The 25,851-nt window shown below is 32.4% G+C and overlaps 1 protein-coding gene across 1 annotated transcript in view; it reads left to right on the top strand.

Annotated features, from left to right (window-relative positions):
* The first annotated feature begins 23,487 nt into the window (after positions 1–23,487).
* LOC118187872 (fatty-acid amide hydrolase 2-like) overlaps positions 23,488–25,851 on the top strand; it is a 425,140-nt gene continuing 422,776 nt past the window's right edge. Inside the window, exon 1 of the mRNA XM_085820389.1 lies at positions 23,488–23,779. The gene's annotated coding sequence lies outside the window, so the exon portion shown is untranslated. The remainder of the gene's footprint in view (positions 23,780–25,851) is intronic.

Genomic DNA, 25,851 nt, shown 5'->3' with positions numbered 1-25,851 from the left:
AATAAATCGATTAAATACGAATTTATTTAACAAAGGGAGCTTAACACCTTTTCAACGTGATTTTTCCTAAAAACGTTTATTTTTAAAAATGTATAGTTTATTTTTCTTTGATTTTTGGACACTTTAAACGTTTATCCTTGCGACTGCTTTTACAAAAAGAATTTGGAAAAAGGATAATATTTTGTATTTTTAAAAGATTTTTTAAATGAAGCTTCCGAGTACACTTCTGACGTCTCACATCTTTAAAAATGTGATTTTGGCAACAATTTTCCCGTCTTATTGTTTGTTGATAGATTTTTGATGAAATCGCATCATTTTCAATAGTTTCATTCTTTTAGAAATATGGGTTTGGCAACAATTTTTCATCGTATTTCTTATGTCACTGTTTTTAAGAGATTGGCATATTTCATTGTCCTTTATATATATATATATATAATACATTTTTATTGTTTTTTATTGTTTTTTTTTTTTTTTTTTTTTTTTTAGTCCAAAGGGGCTTTGTCTCTGAAGGACTATTGTTTTCGTTTTGCGATTTTGCGTCGGACTCATAAACGTCGGTTCACTTTTCAAACTGTTGCCACAAAATGTTAGAGTCCTGCATTATATTTGAAGAAATAAAATAATGAAAAATCTGCATAAATGATTGTCTATTTCTCGCATTGTGATAAAACAATGGTACATAGAGCCATCGAATTTTGAATGACGAAATCCTACTGCGAATATGGGCATCTGAAATCCCAAATTTGGAATTTGTTTTATTATAGATTTTATATTTTGTAAAACTTTAACGAATTTTTGATTTACAAACTCATCGCTTTAAAAGCGAGAAATGGCAACGTTATATATTTAATGCTTAATTTAACATTATTTTGCGATATTGCTCTTGAACTGAATTTTATGGTTTAAGTGCAAAGAACATGATATTTAATAAATAAAGGTAACACTCAAAACGTTAAAAAAACGCCCCTTTGAACGTAATTTAAAATCTGAAACATTTCAGATTTCTTTTTTTTTTTTTTTTTTTTTTTTTTTTTAAGTTAAAGTTGTTTTGCAGAGTAAACTTCTGCGCGGAATTTTGTGTTTTTTGAGTTGCTTTCATGTTATTTCACTGTTTGTAAGATACTGAAAAGCTTTGCATGATTTTTTTTCTTCAACGGAAAGTTGTTTCATTTTTTATTAGGATAATTAATATTTGTATTAAGGGATAGAGCTTATTTCATTGTAATTTTTTCCTCTAGAAAATATAAGATAAAATATCATTAATTATACTTTGCTTTTCAGAATTTTTTGTTTTTTTGCATTCTTTTATGTTATTCATTTCACTGTTTTTAAGATATTGAAAAGTTTTGAGTGATTTTTTTTCAGGAAACAAGTTTCAAGTTTTTAACCTCCTTTATACCATTTGACTTCTTACGATTTTGCAAAGGGAAGTCGGTTAATTTATTTATTAGAATAATTAATATTTGTATTAAGGGATATTGCTTATTTCATTGTAATTTTTTTATACGTAATAACTTTTTTTTAATGAAGTTGTTCTGCAGAGTAAAATTCTACGCAGTTTTTAAATTTAACGTTTGGTGTTCCCATCAGCCCTTTTCCGGTACATTTAAAAGCCAGACGAAGGCTGGCGGCGAAGCTGCTAGTTAAAGAACAAAGCAGTTGTGAACAATCACTCTTTTCGTCTAAAATTTATACCTTCTGCTGCCATCTCTCGGCTAAACGGGATAGCATTCTACAACTATAGGAAAAAAACTTCCTGCTGTTTTCTTGAACTGATTTTTGATTTTATTAAGTTGTCTTGCTTCAATTAAAAGGACATTAAATGGCTTTTAAGTGATTTTCGCTTTTATTATCCGTCACGTCATACTGGTTAGTAATAAGCACTGCGTAAAAATAAGTGCCATGACCCAATTAATTATTGTAATATAATTAGGTAATTTAAGTAGCATGCATTTTTCGCATCGCAAGTGAAGATAAGCCTTGATATAGAGGTACATAAAACTAGGTTTATACGACCTCAAACTTAAAATCTTGTCATTTTCCAGAAGAATTACTGCTACATATCGGCTACTGAAGCTGTTGTTAATTATACTTCTTTTAATTACGTAATAGCAGAAGCATTTAAAAAATTATTTAGTAATTCGTTGAAATTAGCGGCTGAATTCAGTGAAACTCATTTTAATTTTCACATTCAAAATACATTTTAGAATTTTATAAAGGCTTTTGTATCTATTATGGAAAGACGCTCATATTTTTAAAGAAGATTGCGGAAAAATTACTTTGCGGCGAAGAAACTATTTACAAAATAAGATGCCTGAGAAAAAACCGTACAAAGCCTTGCAATTTTTTCCCAACGTATAACAATGATAAGAATTATATAAATTATTTCATTAAAAAACCTAATAATACAATTTATTTATTTATTTAACACACGAACATATATATTTTTATGACTTTCGTATATATATATTATTTTAGTGAAATTACATGTGAAACTGTAATATCTTTTGTATAATTTAACATGAAAACTCTGAAGAGAGAGTCTCTGCCGGAAAAATAACGTTACAGAGGCAGGTCTATTTAACACTCAGGCAAATGGCTATCTCGCTAAATTGGCTAGATATCGCCAAGCTGGCGATAGTTTTGGCAACTAATGTTGTCACCAAAAGTCGCCATACTTGGCCACCATTTGGCGACAGTATGATCGGATCCCTGTTTAACTGTAATAGGTATAGTAATTGAATGATTGGAATCGATCCCTATATGTAATTGTAGCCTTATCCGACCTTCAGATGTAACTTGAAACATATGTGCGTTCTAGTAATTTCGAGAAATGGAAGGTACTATAGATTTCTCGGCTGCCAGGTGAAAACTATATAAGACCGGAGAGAGCATCCGCTCTCAGTCGTTAGTTCAGAAGTGACTTCCGGAAATTGAGATCTCCGTCAGAGCTTCGTCTTTTAGATGTCCTTGGCAGTGCGTTGTGTTTAACATTTTTAGTAGTTTAATTGCAACTACTGATTCTGCTCTGTGATTCTAAGAAGAGCTGTACGAGTGCTTTTGCGGAAAGTTCCAGATCTGTGAAGTGTTTCTTTTGGGAAAGTAAATTTTATGAAGTTGTGTCCATTACGAGCTCGTACACATGAAACACTATTTGTTTATGATTTCGATGCTATAAAATTTCTAAAAGTGTGTAAACCGGCCAGTGGGGTTTTAGAATTTACATATGTTTTTGTTTTTTCACACATATGATAGTATTTGGGGGGGGGGAGCAGCTTTTGTTTAAAAACACAGTTTGCTCAAAATATTGCTTTTATTTTAAATTTATTTATATTTTGGATGCCATAATTTTGAAATACTTTACACTGCTTACTTCGGCCTGTAAGGTTTAGCTATCAAAGACACATATTACCTTGATTGATCTTTTAAGATTACTTTAAGTTTTAAACTTTAACTTGTGTTTTTATTTGTTCAGAAACAGACTGATATAATTACTTCTTTCGTTGCGCAACGCCCTGATTAAGATGCAGAAAAAGATGTAAACTTTCATTTCTTTATTAAAATTTAATTTTTTAGCACGTTTTGTCACTTTTACTTGCAGTTTACCACTGTGCCTCTGCTTTTTTGGGTTTTTGCGTATGTTCATTCGAGACTGAGAATTACATAGTTAATTTATTTTGAATTATTACCACCATTTGCTTTCAACTGGCAGTTGAATTAAGTTTTGAACTACTTCTTGCTTTGTATTTTATTATATATATATAATATAAATATACTATATATATTTATATTATATTTATATATAATATAAATATAATATGTATATGTAAGATAAAAAATATGAAAGCCAACTTCTAAATTTAATTGTCTATAACTTCTTTTAGTTATATTTAATTTGGGGACTTCTTCTCGTTGTCTTAAAAATAGCGTTATAAATCTAAACTGTGTCATTCAAATTAATCATGCGATCTGACGTAACGCTTAATGCAGATACCTCTTGCCCAATCAATGTAATTTGTAAACCAAAATCTTTTTTTGACTCCCATCTTTTTTGCTTTGAAGTCCTGCGACACTCTTCCTATTCTCGCTTATGCTTTCATCATGTTAAGACACTGCTGCAATCATCTATGTTTGCTTCTATTCCATAGTATCAAAATTGTTTTGGAAACAGGCAGGACTAGAGTGCCAAGTGAATTGTGGCCACAAAATGTGAATTTAAAGAAATATAGAATTTAATCCGGCTCGACTGCTTATTCTTCAAAATGAGTTTACGTTCTAAGCATCAAGTACCTACTCCATCAGTATTTCTGCACATCTACATCTTAATGTTCAAATATGTTGTGCTATCATTACATATTTTTTGGCGCAGTCGACAGGATTAGATTTTGTGCTACTAATCTCAATGGAGCATTTATTCCTCATTTAGATTTCTGTAAACTAGTATCTGCAAATTCCTCATTTTAAAAGTTAGCTATCGAGTTTTCAAAATTATTTTGCTTTATTATTATTACATATATATAAACTAAAATTTAGGAGTTTCAGAATTAAGATTATTACATATTAAAATCTCGTAGTAAGTTGCGAAATTAATTAAATAATCCAGGGATAATAATTTAATCAAAAGTAGGTGATCAACTATCTAATATGAAGAAGACAAATGAAAACTGAAGTAAAAACAGAAACAAAACAGTTCAATAAAATAATATAAAAATAAGAAGAAATAATTTAAATCACTTTTGTTTTTTTCATCTCTTTTTTTCTTATCACGAATTATTAAGTCGTGTGCAAAACCTAATATTAGATATTTCACATAGGAGAATCCTGTGTCATATTCCATAAATTGGTCAACTGTTGCTCGAGGACAATTTTGAAGATTTAACAGCACCTAAAAAGTTCGCATTTACCAATAAATTAATCGCAGGGTTTCTGAATCAATAGCTTTCAGAAAGACTGAAAACACATAACTTTCTTGTTTATCAAATGTTTCATCAGCCACCGCAGCTACTGGCTTATCATTAAATCGCTCATTTTGTCGCTTCTTTGGCTCAAGTAGTACATACTCAAAATATCTCAGAAAGAAGATCATCTGAATCAGGCATATACATTTTACTAACTAATCGCGCACAGCCGGAGGATCTAAATTAGGAAGTGGATATATATACTTATTCTTTCCCTGTCCTTAAAACACCTATAAAACGAAAATCGTTACGTTTTCAGAAAACGAAAAATTTATTCATAGCATGTTTTTGCATTCGGAAAACTACGGACAACTGCAGACTGCTTAATCCTGTACGGCAGTGGTCTCAAATTGCCCACGGGGTCATATGCAAGATCTGGAAACAACTGGCATGGGTCCGAATTATTTTGACAAAATTTTTTTAAAAAAATTATTAACAAAATTTAAAATATTTTGAATAAGTTTTAAATGTCCCTCACTAAGCATTTTTCAAAACATGCCTAAACAATACTAATAATAATATCGCAAAGGAAAAAAGGTGAATCTTATACTTATTTTCTATCTAAAATAAAAATGTTGTACCTGCACGATATCTTTGTTGGTCTCACGTTGCCATACAAGTAACTTGACTGGTGAATACTAAATTTTAAGTTCATCTAAAATAATTCTAACATTTTTAATTATCATTAAATAACTTATTCAAACTGAAATAAATAATGAAAATTTTTTAACGTTTTACAGAAAATTTTCCAAATAGGGGACAAAATTTGAGAATAAAAGAGGACAACTTAGTCTCTTTTTCTCATGCGTTAAATTTTTCTTTCGGTGCTTAAATACAAATTTTGTATTTATATAATTACTAGCGGAAGTACCCGATGCCAGTTAAGTTAGATTGAGAGTAATGTATCTAATAACAGAGAGAACGATACCGCTATAATCCTTCTCTAATAACGATGCAAAAATTAAGATTCATAGTCATACATTTTTCAGTCTGAAAAACCACATAAAAATAAGCTAATTCTCTCTCATTATATCAGCAACAATAGAATATCATGCAGTTTTTAATAATTTTCATGTTTCTAATTACAAATGCTGATAAAAGCTCAAGTTCCATCCAATATTTCGCCTATATTCAATTTTAGTCGATTGAATGTGACAAAAATTAATCTTAATTGATCAGAAATCAATAACGCGAACAAACAAACAGACATTCTTCTTTATATGTATAGATTTTGTAAAACTTACAAATTTTTGATCAACAAACTCTACGATTTGAAAGCCAGGAGTAGCAACACTTTCCGAAATTAAGCATTTTTATCTCCAACGCACGAGACTGTTGCCACTCCGAAAAATGAGTGCAAAAATTAGCGCTTTCAGAGTTTTTAATTAATATTTCAGCTGATTAAAGTCGTACGAAGATGATAATATTCGAAATGGCTTCCCACGAATTTTTAGAATCGGGAATAATGTATTTAATGTTTGGCGATACTATTTTTATTTCATCGTAAGACTTAGAAATATTTTATTAACAAATTCTAGGATTTGAAAGCAAGCAGTGGCAACAACTTAAATAAATAAAAAAAATAATAAGCAGACTTTCATCTCCAGCTTGAGAGATTGTTGCCACTCGTAAAATTACCGTTTTCTGAGTTTTTAATTAATATCTCTAATTTTAGCTCCCTTAAAAAAAAATAATAATAATTCCAGGACTCAGAAGAGAATCGTTGAAAGTTTGGCGACGATAGCTGTAGTAGTGATTGATTTATTAGAGGACAAACACACAGACTTTGATAAAGCTTGTATGCTTTTCAACTTTGATAAAGCTTGTAGGCTTTGAGAGAAAAAAACTAGAAATTATCTTCACGGTTTCTAGACACTCGTTGATCAGTCCGGTCTTTTCCTTAATTTTCAAATGTGAAAAAAAGCTGTTCACAGTGCAAAGCGCAAAGAATTAGCAAAGCGATTATTCCTAGTGCAAAAATTCGTAACTGAATGTCTTTATTTTTTGACAAGTACGAATAGAAATTAATAAAATCTTTATCTCTATTTTTTTTTTAAGATTTTTATCACACTGTAAATTAGTTAACTTTATTTATAGATTTTCTGAAGCGTTTTCACGTTAGTTTTTAATGATAATGGAAATAAAGCAAACCTCAGACTTAAAATAATTAAAATCGTGAAATCATTGTAACAAATTCATAATTTGCAACAAATACATAATTAAAAAGCCTTCGCTAGCACCATAAAATTTTCTTGGGGGCTACATGCGACACGCGGGCTGCCAGTTGTAGACCACCAATGTATCGTCCTGGAATAAGCACATTTTTCTTCTTTAAATAACTGCCATTTATAGTTTACTACTTCGGTACAGTATCCTTTTTTTTAAAGCTTCTAAACATATAATATTTGCATTTTTTCTGTCAATTATTCCATTTTAATATTGACAGAATCTTATGATTACTAAACTCAGGTATGCATTTAGAAAATAGGATGTAAGAAATGCTCGCTTATTCGATAGTAAGAGACGCGACTGAACTAATTGAATGAGACGACTGTTTTGGGACAAATCAGTAGCTACGTACGGTAGATATGCGTAGATACGTGAATGAAGGCTTAACCGTAGCTAGAACTTTCGAACTTCTATTTACTTTCTGTTTATTTAATTGCATTATTTCATTTACCTAAAAGTTTAACTATAAGAAACTGTATGTATGCAACTTTAAGTGTAAATTACACAACTACACTTGCAACTGTAAGTGTAGTTGTGTGATTCTGCTGGTGCTGTCGTGCAGACGCATGCATTCTTGTAAATTGTTTTTGTTAAATGTAAAAAATTGTTATGTTGTGAATATGGCGAGTCATTTAATAAGAGAACGCGATAATGGGGTACTGGATATAGCAAACGTCAAAATGCAGACCCAGACTTTGAACAACGTGTCCCGCGAAGTAAATAGACAACTAATTACAAGAAATTTCTTTAAATACCAATTTTTCACCAGTTTCGATTGAATAAAGTTCATAAACAATATTTTACATTTAATCTCTATTACCAAAAAAATTTGCATTTATTCACAGCTGTTTCATACTAACGAAAATTCCTAGTAATACTAAACCATTTCTTAAATTTATGTCTGCTGCTTCCATCTATCGGTTAGAATGGAAAATATTTTTGTTTTGTAATAAATAATCTCTTCCTTCTCTTTGAACTGAAAATAGATATTTTGGATTTCTCTTGTTTCTGTTAAGATGATGCAAAAGAACTTTTAAATATTTCTCTCTTTTATAAAGAATCACGTTGTGCTTATAAATAATAGTTAATTGGTTGGACTTAAGTAGTTTGGCCATTAGCTAATTATTCTAATATTATTAATTAAGTGACAGAAATTTTTCGCATCACAAATCGCAAGTGTGTGTTATTTGTGTATCTAGTATTATTTGCGATTCGAAATTTTCGCATCGCAAATAACAGTAGATAAGAGCGATACAGACTTCTTACAGACTGAAAATCACTCTTAGGGTTTTAAGGGGACTTCGTACCAAAAAAACCAACAAATTACCGATTTTTCATTTTTTTCTAAAGAAAAATACCTTGATACCCTTACTATACCGAAGAGAAATTTTGAAATGATCTGATTGAAATAATCTGACTAAAAGGCTTTTAAACATTTCGACATCCCTTTTAAACGCCACACCCACTCAGTGGTAATTTTTTTTTAAATTCTTAATTGTTTTAGTAATTTATTAAAAATCAGTGTAAAAGAAGTGGAATGTAATTAAATATGACAGCAACTATCAGCAAGCTCTGTTTATATGTATAAACTAATTTATTTAAATACAAAGTGAAGTTGGAAAAAAAAATTAACCACCTTTGAACTGGTGTTTTTTTTTTTTTTTTTTTTTTTTTTTTTTATCTTAGCAAATATTTCTATGTGTATTATCAGTCAACTTTGCTAGGCTTCTGCAAAAACTGGAATTATTTGTGATACGACACGAAAAGAAAGAGGGGGCATAACGAAAGTTTTTTGTGTTTTTCTAATAATAAATTTATTTATTAATTATCACATTCTTCGCCCTCGCGCCACATAAAACTCTATTCAGGTGCAAAATATTTAAATCAGCATATATTTAAAATTGCTAATAGAGTGTTATAGGTTGTCATACATAATTTTTATATTCGCTACATTATTTCTTCGGAAACTGACTGCTTGCGAGGCCAACCGCCTAAAATAGTTATAATACAAAAAGGAAAAGTATATGATGATTTTAATGAGTCCAGATGGTGCAATTTCATAAAAATATTAAGTATTTCCGATTAAATATCTCATGGTTTTAATGCATGTTTATTAAAATCAAACACCTAAAAAATAGAAAAAAATAGTCCTAACTGTGATTATTGCTTCTAAATCGCTAAATTTATTACTCAGTAAACTTCCATGTTAAATTTGAAAGTATTTTATGCTTTAATGAAGGGTAACAGGCTGGAGTGCGGAAGATAAAAGCATTTTAATTCTGGTGGCATTAACACATTGTTCTCATAGAGCAGAATTTGTTATAAAAACTGAAAGATAATTATCGTACATCTGTCCAAATGGTAACAGTCTCGTGCACTGGAAATAAAAATGTTTTATTTTGAACAGCGTAGATACAGCTCTCTTTCAAATCATAGAGTTGTTAATCAAAAACACGTTAGAGTTTTGCAAAATGTGAAATAGATAATAAAAACAAATTCGAAATTCAAACTTCGGGCTTTAAGGTTCGGATCGAGAATTGCGTTATTCAAAATTTCATGGATCTAGGTACCATCGTTTATTCACACTGTAAGGAACATACATACAAACATACAGATACTTCCTTACTTAATTCCTTTAAAAATAATACAGGGTCATAATATTAGGTGGTAACAATTTTAAAAGTGAGACGTTGTTTATAGTGAACCGGCACAAAATCCCATTTCGAGAGCAATAGACCTTTAGGGTTAATAATTAAAGCTGGAGGATTGTCATATTTAGCAATTTTAATTGGACCACCAATTTTTGTTTGGCATCTTTCAACTCCCATTAAATTTTTTATTATTTGGAAGTCTGCTTACGAAAATCTTCTGTTCTCTAGACTGCTTCATTAACAGATTCATTTCAGCCCTCCTTTACGAAAGACTAATTGTGCTTTTTAAGCAAGATTTAATTAAAGCATACATTTTGAAAGCAAGCAGAATAACTTCTATTCTTTTTAAAAAGGGTTAGAAAATATTTCATGGTCGTGCATTTTAAAGTAATTTTCAAGGATAACTTTAACATCAATTATTGTAATACATTAAACAATATAAAAGCTTTAAGATAGTTCAGCAGAAAGGAAAAAAGCAGGAAAATGGAAGCATGCCTAATTTTATTTGTTACTCAAACTGAGTTTGTTATTTATTTTTCTCCACATCGGTGTCTCTTTAACCCGAAATCGCAAGTACTATTGTAGAGACAATAGTACAGGATTTTTGGAAGCCAGAGAGATGAAAAATTAGCAATCGCCTTCGGATCGCCGGGAATCGAACCACGGACCTCTGAAATACCGGCTCAGTGTGCTGACCACGAAGACACGCTAAGAAAGCGAGAGAAGTACCTTAAAGTGTCAAAAAACGATTTTGCGTTTATTCTCTTTAAATGTGGTCCACTATAAATGCATTGTTTTACTTTTCATTCGAGTCTTGCGATTCTGCAAAATGTAAGATATTTATTTTTCAATCTTCCTTTTATCGATGAACAAACTAAGCTGTTTAAAACCAGTAAAATCAGGCCTTAAGAATATTTTTAAATGTTTAATCTGATTGATTTAGATAAAAATGCGTTTAATTTACAATATACCTAATTAAAAACATTAAATATTATTATATATAAGTTACGTTATACTTTTCATGTATACAGAAGATAGCGTTCTTCTGTGAGTCCAAATATATTTTTATCTAGCATCCTATAAAATGTTTCTCTGTTCTAGCTGGGCCATCTCTATCGATAATCTCTACTGATAAATGATATTAAACTTTAAAAGTAACCTTTTGGGGTACTGTTGAAACTGAACCATTTCAGATATTTTTGTTTACTTCTTCGCAATAGATGGCGCCACCACAACAAACATCATTTTCATTCTGTTTTAAGGTTGCGGGAATTGCAGTAATTTGCCGTAGCTTATGTATAGTACGTATTTCGAGGGAATATCAATGAGACAACAGCCTAATAAAAACTTTGACTACAAGTTGATGAGAAAAAGAATAATATTCGAGTGCTTCTCTTTTATAGCCGATTATTTTACTGTTTTTGCATAGCTTCTCGTTTGGATATAGCACAAAGAAATTCGATTTTTAAAATTCGAACTTGAATTCTTCACTTTGTCCAAGTAACCTTTACATAGTAAATCTTACAGGAGTTTGGAAGGCGTCTCATAGGAATTACAACGGATGTGTACGAAAGAAAATTTCCTTTTTCTAAACCCTTCTTCCGATGAATGATAATCGATGTTACCTTTTTAATAGTCCTTGTCTCCTTCCCCAGCTTGGTGGTTACCAGCAGTTTTTATTCATGATTGTTTTTTATTTTATATTTACAGTGCGTAAATAACAGATGAAAATTATCTGCTACCCCTCCCCCGCTCCATTTGGGTATAGCACAAAGAAATTCGATTTTTAAAATTCGAACTTGAATTCTTCACTTTGTCGAAGTAACATGTATAGTAAGTCTTACAGGAGTTTGGAAGTTGTCTCATAGGAATTACAACGGATGTGTATGAAGGAAAATTTCCTTTTTCGAAACCGGGCCCACCAGCGGCCGAGCGGTAAAGTCGCTGAACACTGGTAGTTCGGTCCGAGGTTCGAATTCCCGAACAGGCTGGCTGCATGAGCGTTTTAATGGTTTTCCCCATGTGTAACGTGTATATGAGCAAGTTTCCCTTAGAAAGTCCTCCATGAAGGCATCCCTCCCCTTAGGCATATAGCCCTCGAGGCTTTGCCATGTTACAAATGTAGACTTTATTCAAAATATACACCATAGGCCTGAGCACAACGATCCCACTGATGAACAAGCCGCAGGATTCCTTGTTCCCAGAATTCCTGTGGCCGTGACGAGACCCAGTCCTTCACAGCATCATTGAGTATGTCGTCCGAGTTGAAGCGCTTCCCTTTCAGGTGTTTCTTCAGTGGACCAAACACATGGAAATCGCAGGGCGATATGTCCGGACTGTAGGGCGGATGGTCCAACATCTCCCACTTGAACTTGGCCAGTTCCATGTGTGTGACTCTGGAGACGTGTGGACGCGCGTTATCATGGAGCAGAGCCCCACCCTCCGTGAGCAGCCCCTGTCTTTTGTTCTTGATGGACCTGCGTAGGCGTCGGAGTGTCTCACAGTACACATCGGAGTTAATGGTTTTCCTGTGCTCGAAGAATTCCACAAGTAGCGACTTTGAATGTCGAAAAAGACGGTGAGCAACACCTTGCCTGCTGACGGCACAACTTTGAACTTTCTAGGGGGAGGTGACGACGCATGCTTTCACTGCATGCTGTCCTGCTTTGTCTCTGGCTCGTAGTGATGGCATCAGGTTTCATCACCTGTGACGATCTGCTCCATGAAAGCGGGGTCTTCCTGATACCGAAACAGATGTTGCAGTACCTGCCCCATACGCAGTTCCTTTTGCTGGTCGGTGAACTGCTCCGGAACCCAAGCGGCACACACCTTCAGATATCGCAACCTGTCGTGAACAATTGTCCACACGGTTCCATAGCTGACATCCACTTTCACCGCCAACATTCGCAATGTGACACGCCGATCACTTCTCATTTGGTCGTTCACCTTGTCGATGAGATCGCTTGTGATGACAGAGGTTGACGGGCCTGGTCTCGGGTCATCACCCACACTCTCACGGCCTGCACGAAAACGGGCACTCCCTTTTCTGACAGACTTGTCAGAGACACATTTCTCCCTGTAAACTGTCTCCATCCGGCGATGAATAGCTGACGGTTTCTCACTTCCGCTGCCAGAAATCGGATAACACCTCGCTGCTTCACAATCGTCGAATTTTGCAACGCAAACGCCATCCTGTTCCTCACACGGCCTGCCGCATCATTTGGATGCCGCTTTTGATAACAGCCTCTTTGCGGACGCCCGCGCATGTCAGATCCCAGTCAGAGACTCCAATCGCATCCCGAGATGTCTCGCTACGTTCTCCCATGGCAGAATATGTAGATATTTAACTGTTACGTTTTTACACCGTTTCGCACCTTTTCATTTGATCACAACTTGTACTTTGCACGCAAACGGTAGTGACCAAAAAGTCATATAATTAAAAAATCTGATGTGTACACCACATGACTTCCTTGTACGGAATATTAAATTATACGCATTTTTTCCTTGAATTTCATTTAAATTGATTAGATTGAATTAAATTTACTTCGTCGACAGCGCATAAACCACAATAGAATAAATTCACTCTTTAAAATTCACTATATTTTTTTACTATAACGACATTCTGAATGCACAAAATTTATATCATTTGAAGAATTATCGTTGCCACATGTTCTATTCAAATACTATAATAAAGCTAAAACGATGTATGAAAGAAATTAAGCAAACAAAACAGAAAAGAAACAGTTTTTCACAGACGATTGAGTATTTCTCATTCAATTAATTCAGCTCTCACTTCGCGACAAGGCAAAAATACATAAAAACTCAAAATATCTGCATTAAAAATTACGAAGTAAATCTTAAACACTTCTTTCCTCGAAAAAATTCCAGAAAGGATTAAGCATGATTTAATTCGCAATAATAAATGAAGGCGTTATTTTTGTTTTGCGAAGCTTAGTCTCTCTAGATTGGCAACAAATCTACAATTCTGCTGTTTCAAATGTAAACAAATATGTCCGCCATGTTATTTAAAACTTAACCGCACTTAAACAGCTTTTAAATTGTTGATAATTGTACAAATATTGCTTCCAGAATTACGAAAGACATAAAAAACTTAACCGGAAGATAAAAACAACATAATTCAATCATTTTTAAACCAAAAAATGTACAATTTACAAGCATATAAGAGTAAAGAAACTGAGATTACTCAGCCGGGTAACAGAGTGGATATATATATAAATATATTTATATACGTTTGGTGCGGCCGATTGCAACCAAAATACGAGGTGCACATCTACATGTTATAGCAGTCCTACATACAAAATTTCAACGTTCTGAGGCTACTCGTTTTTGAGTTATGCGAGTATGTACATACGTTCGTACGTACAGACGCCACGAAAAATTCTCTTCAGAATAAATTTTAAAGCAGTTTTATAATTTTTTTGGAGGAAAAGTGTCTTTTATTTTGGCCTTACGCAAAGATATCACGCAAAAACATCGTTAAATTGCATTCGATAGCGGTCAAAATGAATATTTTCGTTGAAATATGTTGCCTGAAACTTTTCGCGGTTACAATACTTCCTTTTTACTTCGTACAAGGAAGTAAAAATGATTACATTTTATAAAATTAAAGGGAAAAGAAGACCAAAAATTCTCCAAGAACAAAAAATTGTAAACTGCAAAGAATATAATATCTGCAAAGACTAATAATAAAGGATAAACAAAATAACATAAATATTGTTAAGATTAATTACTTTCCTGAACAAGGTCAGCTGAAATGGGGGTCATTGCAGCATTCCCTAGATACATAGTTAGTAGTTCTACGGGGTGTTGGCCATTGACGCCAAGCTCCTAGGCTTGAAGCCTTATTCTGAGTACAGCCATATTGGTTTTTAAACACAACCTTTTCTATCGAACCTTGGCGTGAGAAATTCGAGCTGGGAGAAACCCAGGGCAACAGTTAAAATATAAGTAGCAGGTGAAGAAGGTGAGATGAGTAGATTGTTGAAAGGATAGTAATTTAGGGGCAAACGTGTGATACGACAAAGTGCTATTAACAGCAAGTAGTCTCAAGAGTGAAGCGGCAAGATTTGTGAACTGGAAATACACATTACAGATTTGTAAAATAATAGTTTGCAAATTCTTAGAGCGAACTGAGCCATTCATTGTTGGATGAACTAAAGTAGACGGATCATTTTGATTGCCCAAATGATGTAGGAGAAATCCTAAAGGGGTGGAGAATCGCAGAGATTAATGTCTCCACTCAAAAACGAATTGAACAGTGAACACAGTTTCAGGGAAGTATGATACAAGAAATACAATGATAATCGAGGTGCCACACTTCATAAAGAGCTGAAAGAAACAGAATTTCAACCGACAGAGAGAAAATCGACATAAATCACCATTTTCGTTCTGTGTACGTAAAAAAAAAAAAAAAAAAAAAAAAAAAAAAAACACCACTTACGGTTAAACAGGTACTCACGGAATAAACAGTGTAAATGAACTCTATACAATACGTAATTCCTTCTTCATTAAGCTTTCATTGATAAACTACATATTTGATCAACACTTCCGCATGCCTTCGTGGTGTAATTAAAAGCATACTCGACGCGTGTTGGAGAGGTCCAGGTTCAAATCCCGGCGAAGGCAGTGCACATTTTTTACGTCTCCTGACATCAAAAAAACCTGATGACTCTATAACCTGCTTAATTACATGTACTATGCTGTACTGTTTTTACGGTACCTAAATCAATGAAAAAAATCAGAAACCTGTAAATAAACAGCAAAAAGTGTAAGCTAACTTGGTCTAGGGGGAAAAATAAAAAACAAGGAAACTGGATGATTATGTTTCGGAAGTTTTAATCCGAGTATTTGAAGTTCCGCTATAACGTTACCGGAACCGGTGAAAATGAACTCGTGGCTATTTGAATTCAAATTAATAGAGTGTAAATAATACGAATGTCAATGTTTCAATTAAATACAAATTTTAATCTTGCAGAGGTTAATCATAGGATTTTGAGAGGATTATGATGATCATTCAATCTGTAATTTACAATTTATTTATTTGATGAAAGAGAAAACGATAAAAATAACGATGCATTGTCAAATTTTGTTAAATTTAACAATTTGTTTATTTTGGTACCTTGATTTTGAAAAGAAGGTTTTTATTTCTGATAATGAAAAATTGTCGAACGTTAATTTTAAAGAAAACATATCTGCTCATTTTATCGTAGATGGCGCTACGCAAGTAATGACATAAAACAATCAATAAAATCTTAATGTTCGAAATTATTTAGCAGATAGCAATTTGAGTTTAACACTTAAAATTTAAAGGGTGAATAAACGAGAAGACAAATGATAAAATAGTGCAAATAGGTACTTGTTCTGGACATGTGCAATTCTTGTATCATGGTACAAGTTTCTCCTGCGTTGGGAAAGTAGAGCGTTCCTATGTCACCTTTTGCAAAGCGAAATGGCGTGAAGCAAAGAAAAGCAATTACGATTAATTTTCTATGGGAAAATGGGTGGTAAAAGTTTACAGCGTTCCCAGGTCTAAAAAACTTACCAAATTGCATCGAACAACGTATAAAAATTTTTAAGAATTACTAAAAGTAAAATTAATATAATAAATATATTTATGTTATGTGAAATTGCTTATATGAACAGAAATAACATGGGTATAGTATAGTTACTCTTCCAAACATTGGGAAAATAGCTATCACACTGAAAACACGTTAAAGAGATGGCAATGACAATGCTACATTTATAAGGTGTTTTTCCCGTTTTCTTAGCCTGCCTTTGTAGTGTAATGGTCTGCAAGCTCGTCGCGTATACGAGAGGTCCGAGGTTCGAGTCCCGACGAGGTCACTGCTCATTTTTGACGTCTCCAGCATTCGAAATAACCTAATGTCTTTACACATTAAACAAAGGCCATGGAGATTTGAAGAAGAAAGATACAGGAAAATAAGGTTGAGAAGAGAGAAGGAAAAGATCGGCTAGTAATATCTTAGCGACGTTTCGATGCATCAAGGTCAGAATTCATGCAGATTATATATCTTTCCATTTCAAATAGAAAAAAGATACCTTCTGGCTAAGTTGAAAACCTGATAAAACTCGAAAATATATTTGACTTCTTACAATGGCTGGCACATTTACTGTAGAATAGAATTCTTTGCGCAGGCAATGAGCAAACTTTCCCTAAGTATGCATGTTCTTCCATAATTGAAGCCAACATTTTCTGGGATTCTTGAATAAATATAATTCTAAATGACGTTTTTGGTTTTTTTAATTAAAAAAATAATTATTATTTTTGAATTTATTGCTTATATGTAAGAAGTTGCCATTCAGCTGCGTTTTCATTAAAGTTAATTCAAAAGTTGACATTACTGATATTCTCTAAAATAAAGTCTAATGAAAATTATCATCTCCAAAAACAAACAGTTATTTCATTACGAAGATATTCTTACGCATCTTAATTTTCATACATTCTCTTAAAGAATTTCGAACCTGTATTTACAATGAAAGTTTCAGTTACAATATACCTAAAATAAATATTATTTATTAAATATACCAAAGCCTACACGAACAATGAAAAGACAAACGCTTTACCTTACAGTCTGACTTTATATCCTAAAATTTAATTTTATTTAAAAAACCTGAAGACAATTGTGGCCATTTTGAAGTACTTATAATAATTTCTAAAAGTCCTTGAAAATTAGTTTTTTTTTTTTTTTTTTTTTTCGAAGGCTGTTTTATTAGAAGAATAATGGCTGGAGTCTGCATGTGAATCTCAAATAAAGATCTTCAACGATCTGCCGATGAAGTGCAACTCAACCAGAATCCATGTTAAAAATCCGAATAAAAGATAAAAAAAAAGCCCTGAAGCTGGGTAATTATATCACCAATTGTTGGATTCTCCTTTTATGGGTTTATTTAAATCCTGTGGTTTGAGGCGAATTAGGAGTTTCCCATTAAGCTCTTCAGCCAGACTCTAAGCTTTGAACCCAATCCTTCAATTTACTGGTATTCTCTTCTTGCTCTAATAGTCAAAAGGTTAGTTCCAGCTTGCTGAATAAGCCTCGTGGCGCTTTTGCAGAATAAAATGCAATAATATTACTTACCCGTTTCTTTTAATACATTGCTATAAGACAGTCTTAATATTATGCAATGCTTGAGTGTATATTCGCCATATTATCTAAACATACTTGCACAAGTGCATCAATTATGCAGTGTGCTCATTTACAGCTAACGGCGCAGTTGTGCAATGGGCTTATCAACACAGTGTGCTCATTAATAGCACCTAACCTTAAACCTGAACTAAATGATGAAGAGAAAATATATTTTAACACAATTTTGTGGTTATTTGAACACAATTTTGTGTAAAAACAATATATTTTAATACAATTTTTAGGTTTTTATCTTAGACCTCAAACTTTTCTGTAAATACAATTTGTACAAAATCTGTAATCTTTCTGTAATTTCTGTTTATTTCTTGGTTCTTAAAATCAGTTGCAGAGAAGACGTTTCTCCCTATTATCTGTGCGAAATCTTCTGCTCGCTGATTATTTCACAGACTAATGTATAACTTCATCACCTTCTCTTCAGTTGCTTTAGAGATACTTTGCCATGGAAAATTCTTCATCCATATTCATCAAGTCACTTAACAGCGTAGCAGTAATAAATCCCAGCGGTAACCTGCACAGTGTCTTCAATTGACCTCATAAAAAATTTACAGATCTTCAATGGATTCTGCTGGGCATCCTGAAGAACGGATTGACCAAGTCAGAAATTTACAGAACTTCTTCAATAGATTCTGCAAAACATCCTGAAGAGCATCTTCGATGATATCCCTGGCAATCTACAGAATATCTTGACCCTAATAGTGTTCCTGAAGAGCATTTATGGCAATGTGAATTTCCAAAAATGTTATTAAATCCCGTGAGGAACGATTTCAGCAAATCTTGAGGGAAAAATTGCAATGCCATGCGTACTCTATCGCGTAAACATTTTCAACACATTTCTGCATATGAATAATCTGTGAAAGTATGCACTCTTTCTCAGTATCTATCTTCTTCTGAGACATTAATAACACTGAAGTAAAGCACGCAGCACAACTTTAGAATTTTCGAAAGCGTAGCTGAGCTTGAGAGGCTAAAAGTCGCTGCGGACGGATATGTCAGTACGAATATATTGTATGTAGCCAATCACGATTCACTGTCCGAATGCATGTTAATTAGCCTGTCGATGAATACGGGAACAATTTGAACCATTTGAAGAAGTTCACGAGATTCATTTAACTGCTATTATGAGCTGTTTATAATATTTAGTGATATTAGTGTTTCTGTGGCTGAAAGAAGACTAATGGCAGATAGCGAGCGCTGGTGGGATCTAAGAGGCATTGAAAAAGGAGAGTCAATCAAAATGTCGCTCTTCTCTTTGGCGTTGATCATTCGGTCATTTCTCGAAAGTGAAAACAATTCCAAACATGTCAAACAGTTGTCCCGAGACTTATTTTCAGTGAACCAACAGTTACCAGCCCTTCTGAAGGTTGATATATTGCTATAGCAGCCGAGCATTATTGACGAGCGATGTCCCCAACAGTTATATTCGTGGTTGCAGTCCATGGTTGTACAGTTGCGACACTTGGCAAGATAGTATCTGCCAGCACTGTGCACCGAAGACTTCACATAAAAGAATTATACTTCCGAGTAATTACGTTTTTGTATTCCACTAATTGACCAAACGATGATTAAGATGGCTAAGACTAAAATGGCATCTTCAGCATCTGAATGGACTGCCTCAGACTGTTGCAACGAGCTGGCTATGGACCACCTCAGATGTGCCTGGGAATTAACGTGATAAGCGTGTAAGAAGCTGTTCTGTTACTTCTGCACAGTACCGGGATGAAGTACCGCGCACCACTATGATTGTACTGTAACAAGTTGGTCCCGATTTCTTCCGCATGAATGATAATCATCCTCACTGTCGTTAGTTTCTTATTTCTGTTGATATTACCGTCCGCTGCTTAACTTCTGGGTAAACGTGTGCTCTGGTTATTTTATTTATGCAAAAGTAATGTTGGCATAAATTATTCTTTTCTAATCCTAGGGGAACGAAATTTCTTTATTTATTAAAGAAAGGATGACTGTGATGATTCTGTTCACATTTTCTAAAAAAGGTGTTCTGATGTCATTTTCCTAAGAAGCGTTTTGGGTAAGTTTCTGTGCCTTCTGGTGGCACGCTGCAAATAATAGTTATTTATTTGTGCATATGGAAGCATTCCTCTATGGATATGCATTGAAGTCATCCTAATTTAATGTTCCACTTCATTGCAGGAAACAGAAAACGCATTTAATTGTAAGACATAAAGGAAGGCTTAGAATAATTTATGCAGTTCCATATGAGTTATCTATGTACCTTTCTTTCATATTTGATGCAAATGAAAATTTACCCTCCCTCACGAAGAACATAAAACTTAAGATAATGCTATGGGTGAAAAGGTATCGGGGGATGACAATCAAAGCCGTTAAAAGGAATTATGAAAGTATTTCAATTTTTATTGACAACGTTGAAATTAAGCGTGTGAACGTGGAAATGTTCTTAAGAAAGTCGTTGTTAGCATTGTTAGAACTGAACAATTATTTATAATCATTATATTTTAAATTACATCAATGAATCATTACCGAAATTTAATTCCCGTGAGAGCGAAAGCAAAAGTGGAACTGTTAATTCCTCTGTCAGGCATGACTGGGTGGTCTCACTTGTACTCTGCATAAGACTCGTAGCATATATTTTTAATTTTGTTTTGTTATACATGAGCATAACACTGATATAAACACGTTTCTTATTAATTAACCGAGGCGAAAAAATGCCGAGCGATATCTTAAAGTTGTACTGTGAATTGGGTTTCAACTTGTTTGTAGTTCTCATTAACCTTAAATTGTGAGCTTTAACCTTAAATTGTTACAAATCCCTGTTAACCCTTCCTTAGTTGTGGTGAAAGATATCGCTTCGGCTTCAGGTTTTTCTTTCGCATTTCTTCCTGCACAAAAGGTCATAGAAAGTCGTGTTTATAGACACCAATATATTTTCTGGTATGTGTTACGTAACTTTCTGCTATTATCATATTTAAATATTTAATATATGATTTCCATTATTTTTATGGCATGTAGATTTGGATCTGCTGCTCATAATAATTCTGAATATTTCGATTTTTCCTTCACTACAGATTTCATCTACTTTGCTTATTTTTTTTCGGTAAATAATTAAGAAGTAAAAACTAATGATAATTGTTAATATAAATTAAATTTCTTTAAGGGAACTAAATTGTGGAGGAAATCAAGAACTTCGCGCTTTAGAGCAAACATAGGACAGCTGAGAAAGGCTCTGTCTACAACTAAATCTGAGTCTTATAAACAGAGAGAACACGTTTTCCTTCGCTGCTAAATAGTTTTAATATCGGAACAAAATATTTTAACTCAAATGGCTGCATTAGCCGTTTGAGATTTAGAAATTATTAAATTATCAGATTAATATTAGGTCGGAAATTTAATATACTTTTATTTAAAAAATTTAGAAATCTAATAAGTTTTTTAGCAAAATTATTTTTAAAATAAACAAATATTTTATAGCAAGTATGTTTATTTACATACGAATGTATTTGAATTTTTATTTATTATGTAAAATTTAAAAACAAATAAATACAAATATAAATTTCTAAATCCATTTTAATTGTCATTTTTAAATTTATTTTAAAGATTATTATTCTATCTAAGCGTTATATTAAGATAATCAAATATTTATTTTCATTACTTGCGAGCTTTTTGCTCTTTTATTGAACTTTCTGATAATATTGATACATAATATATAAAAAAAATCTAAAAGCCTTCAGATTTTAAATTTTAAAGGGGCCTTTTTTTTTAACATTTTGTGTGTTACCTTTATTGATTAAATATCATGTTTTTCGCATTTAAACCATAAAATTCAGTTCGGTAGCAATACGCAAAATAATTTTAAAATGAGCATGTCTTTAGAATTTCCGATACACAATTTCGCTCGCTGGAGATAATTTTTTCCCCCGTGCAGTGTTGCTATTGCTCGCGTTGAAACAGTTGAGTTTGTTACTCAAAAATTCGTTAAAGTTTTACAAAATAGGAAATCGATAATAAAACGAATTCCAAATTTCAAATTTGGGCCTTCAGCGGCCCACATTCGCAGTAGGATTACGTCGTTCAAAACTGGATGTCTCTAGGTAATGTTGTTTTATCACAATACGTGAAACATACATACATTTATGCAGATTCTTTATTATTTAATTTCTTTAAATATAATACAGGGCTCTAATATTTGGTGGTAAGGAAACGACATTTGAAGTTTTTAACGCAAAACTCCAAAACGAAATTAATAACCCTTCTGGCTAACGCCGTTTGGGCTAATAATAATAATCATAAAAATAATATTTTATTTATGAAAATGAAAAGAACATTGAAATGGATAAGAAAATTGAGGTTTTATTCCTTAAATATACACGTGCAAAAAATCATATTGAATGTTGATAACATTACACATTGATTACATGAAATTTACTCTCGGTAAAATACACCGAGAGTAAATTTCACGAGAAATACAGAATAATATTTCTGTAAAATAAAAATGTTAAGAAAATAATAAAAAAAAATTAAATACGAAAATAAGTATTCTTGAGAAATATAAGTTCTTGAGAATATATATTATATATTTCTAAACAAGTAAATTATAAAGGAATGAGTTTATTGCCTTTATATCACTGAGTTTATTAAAGCAGTTACAGACTTCTTAAATTTGAAAGAAAGTTAAACATATTACAGTTTGTTGAATGGCGACATTCTTAGATTTGCTCAAGGCCGAGGTTACGCAGAAGATGAAACAACTTAATCACTTTGCCAGTGACCTTAACAATGACAACCAGTGATACAACTCTGCTAGTGACAGGACTTAATCCCTGTAAAAGGGGGATTTAACGTTACATTATGTTACGTTACAGGCAGTTAACATTACATTATACTATTACGCTACATATGCCTGGTAAAGCAACGCAACGGTCTAAAAATTTTGAAAGACTTCACGAAAAGACATTTCTTACTTTATACCAGTCTCATTCATAAATTAACATCGGAAGGGAAGAGATTGAAATCTTTCTTTGTATTCCAGCTAAACATTCGAAACAACTTGTATAATAAACATCTTTAATCGATATTGACATCAAATAAAGGCAAATTTTCTCTTCTTATTTACTTTTTTTTGTTTGTTAATTAAAATTGAGCGTAAGTGAAAATTTCGAATTATAAAAACATGCACAATTACTCTCGATACATCCAGAAAAATGATGAGTAGAGATGAAATAAAAAACAAACAAACAAACAATAAATAAATAAATAAAATAAAATAAAAGGTCTTGAGAAAAAGGAAAATTAGAACATAAAACATCACGTGAATTGAACCGAAACAACGGTATTCGTCACGTGACCGGCCAGTGTCAGATTCGAATCGTTTGCATCGGTGAAGAAACCTACAGCCGGAGGGCTGTTTTCTTTTTCATTTCCCCAGAGTTAATCTACAGTCTGCTCTATCCAATATTTTTTTCCCATTTTTCATTCTACGGTAACGTTAATCGTTACAATTTTCCCCCGCTTCCTCTCCAGCCCCTCACCAAAGCCGATCTAACGGTGTTACTGTGCTAAGCGGAAGGCGAAGTTTTCGTCTGCATGTCTTCGCCATCACTTTCGCTTTTGACGTCGGATCAGAAACGGTATCGTGCTTTTCTTTCACGGAGCGGCACTTTTTCCTTTTTATCATTTCCGGTTGATCTTTTTTGAAGGTGGCTGGAGAATTGCCTGTTTTTCGATGGAAAATTACGAAATTCGAAATTATTCGTTCTTTTTGGAATACTGTGATTTTGTACCAAAGGTAAATTTATTTTTTCTGGTTTTCTTTCATTACAATTACTGATCGGTTTATTTTATTGGAAAGATGGTGTATTACCATTTTTCGCAGAGGAAAATGTGTCTTTTTTGGGGAGGAGTTGTTATTGCTGTAAATAACATTTATTTATCTGTAGAAATTTTTAAGTATAATTTTAATGCAATTTAATTCTAAACTAAATTGTTTATGAGAATAAAAGTTTTGTGAATTTTCTAATTATTTTAGCAGTTAAACATTCTGAGATTAATTAATTGAAAGGCTGTAACGATTTTTCCTTTTTTATTTTACTTCCTGTGGACCGGCTATAAAATAAAGACTGATAATTATTAAAATCATTCTAAGTTTGGTTACCTTTAAAGCACAATATATATTACAATTTCCAATAATGCTATTTTGTTGCCATTTTTCTAATGAAGAGTATTTGTGGTATAATCAGAAAGTGTTTTTAATTTTGACTTACTATTATAATTTTTTAAACATTAATTTAAATTTATGCTTAAACTAAATTAATTGCACAAGTAAAAATGACTGTGTATTTTCCTAGTCATTTTGACAGCACTTAATTAATTAAAGGATTATAAGATTTTTACATTTTCCTTACATTTTACTCGCTGCTGCTGAAATCACTCATCTTTAAAATGTTACCAGTTTATAAAAAAATACTTTAAGAGAATTTTAGTAGCGTTAAAGATATTGTTGACTACACATACCGTATTGATCTGAATATAAAGCGATAAGAAGTTTTACTGAATTTCTCATGAAAATATATATTTTGTGTTCATATAAAAAGTGAATAAAGTGTAAAATAATACCTATTTCATGACCTGGAATTTTGGATGAGGGAATTAAATTTAGGGATAAACTTGGAATCATGTATTCCAAAATAATTTAAAAATTAACTAATAAATTTATCATTATCAATTTCAAAAACAGAATTAATTAAAATTATAATACATAGCGGTGGATTAACTTTGAAGTTATAAAATTAATGACTGCTTTTAACAATAACATTCAAGTTAAAAATTAAATGTTTATAATGTTAGAAATACGTATGACAGATTTTCCTCGTTCTATACATTGTTTGGCGAAGATTTTAAGATAACAAGATAATAAACTTTTTATTATTTATAAACTTTTAATTAGTGCAGTTTTTATCAATATCTTACGTAAAATTACTTCAAAATTTTGTTATTGCATAGATTTTTTGTACGATTATTAGTTTATTATTTATTAATAAAAAATTATAAATACAGCGGCTCACAAAAGCGTTCGCACACTTTAAGAATTTGTAAAAGCCCGTAATTGAATTCAAATATCAAGCCCAGTTCTTTCCCGTATCATCTCAATTTGATTTTGAATAAAACCAAACTTTTTTTTTTTTTTTTTATTTAATACTGATTTATTTTTGTTTTCTAAAATTGAAAATATAAGGAGGTATAGATAAGACACGCCACAAAAGTAATGGTACACCGAAGCATTTTTGTAAAATTTCATAAATAAAGTTCTCTTCAGCCCTTTTTTTATTTTTGCATTTTGGTGTTTTTCTCGTTTGGCTTTATTCTTTGCTTGCTTAATTCATTATATTTTATTTAATATTTAAAAATGACTCGCAATCATAAGGAAAATAGAATAAGTAGAATTCAAAAATTGATAACTTTCTCGTAATGGTGGAAAATCGATCCGAATTATTGCTAAATTAATAAAGTTCTCCCATTCTATGGTGCAGTGTGTGATAAAACGCTTTCAAAAAGAAAATTGGATCGAAAATCAAGTAAGAAGAGGTCATCCAGCAAAGTTAACTCAATATGATCAGATATTTACAGCTAGAAAATTTGTGAATAATCCACGTTTGAGTGCTGGAAAGATCTCTACAGGATTTATTGAAACATTTTCTACTTCAGTTTCACTTGAAACTGTCCGACGAGTACTCATGTCAACTGGGCTACACAAGCGCTCTGCTCGAAGAAAACGTTTTGCAAGTGAAAAATCAATGGTAAATAAGCCCGATGCGTACTGGAATTATGTGTAATTTGCAGATGAAAGTAAGTTTAACATTT

This window comes from Stegodyphus dumicola, chromosome 1, assembly GCF_044657685.1.
Source record: "Stegodyphus dumicola isolate Sdum_Otavi_A_Nest chromosome 1, ASM4465768v1".
In the NCBI taxonomy this organism is placed as follows: Eukaryota; Metazoa; Arthropoda; class Arachnida; order Araneae; family Eresidae; genus Stegodyphus; species Stegodyphus dumicola.
This window is presented reverse-complemented; position numbering and strand designations above follow the sequence as displayed.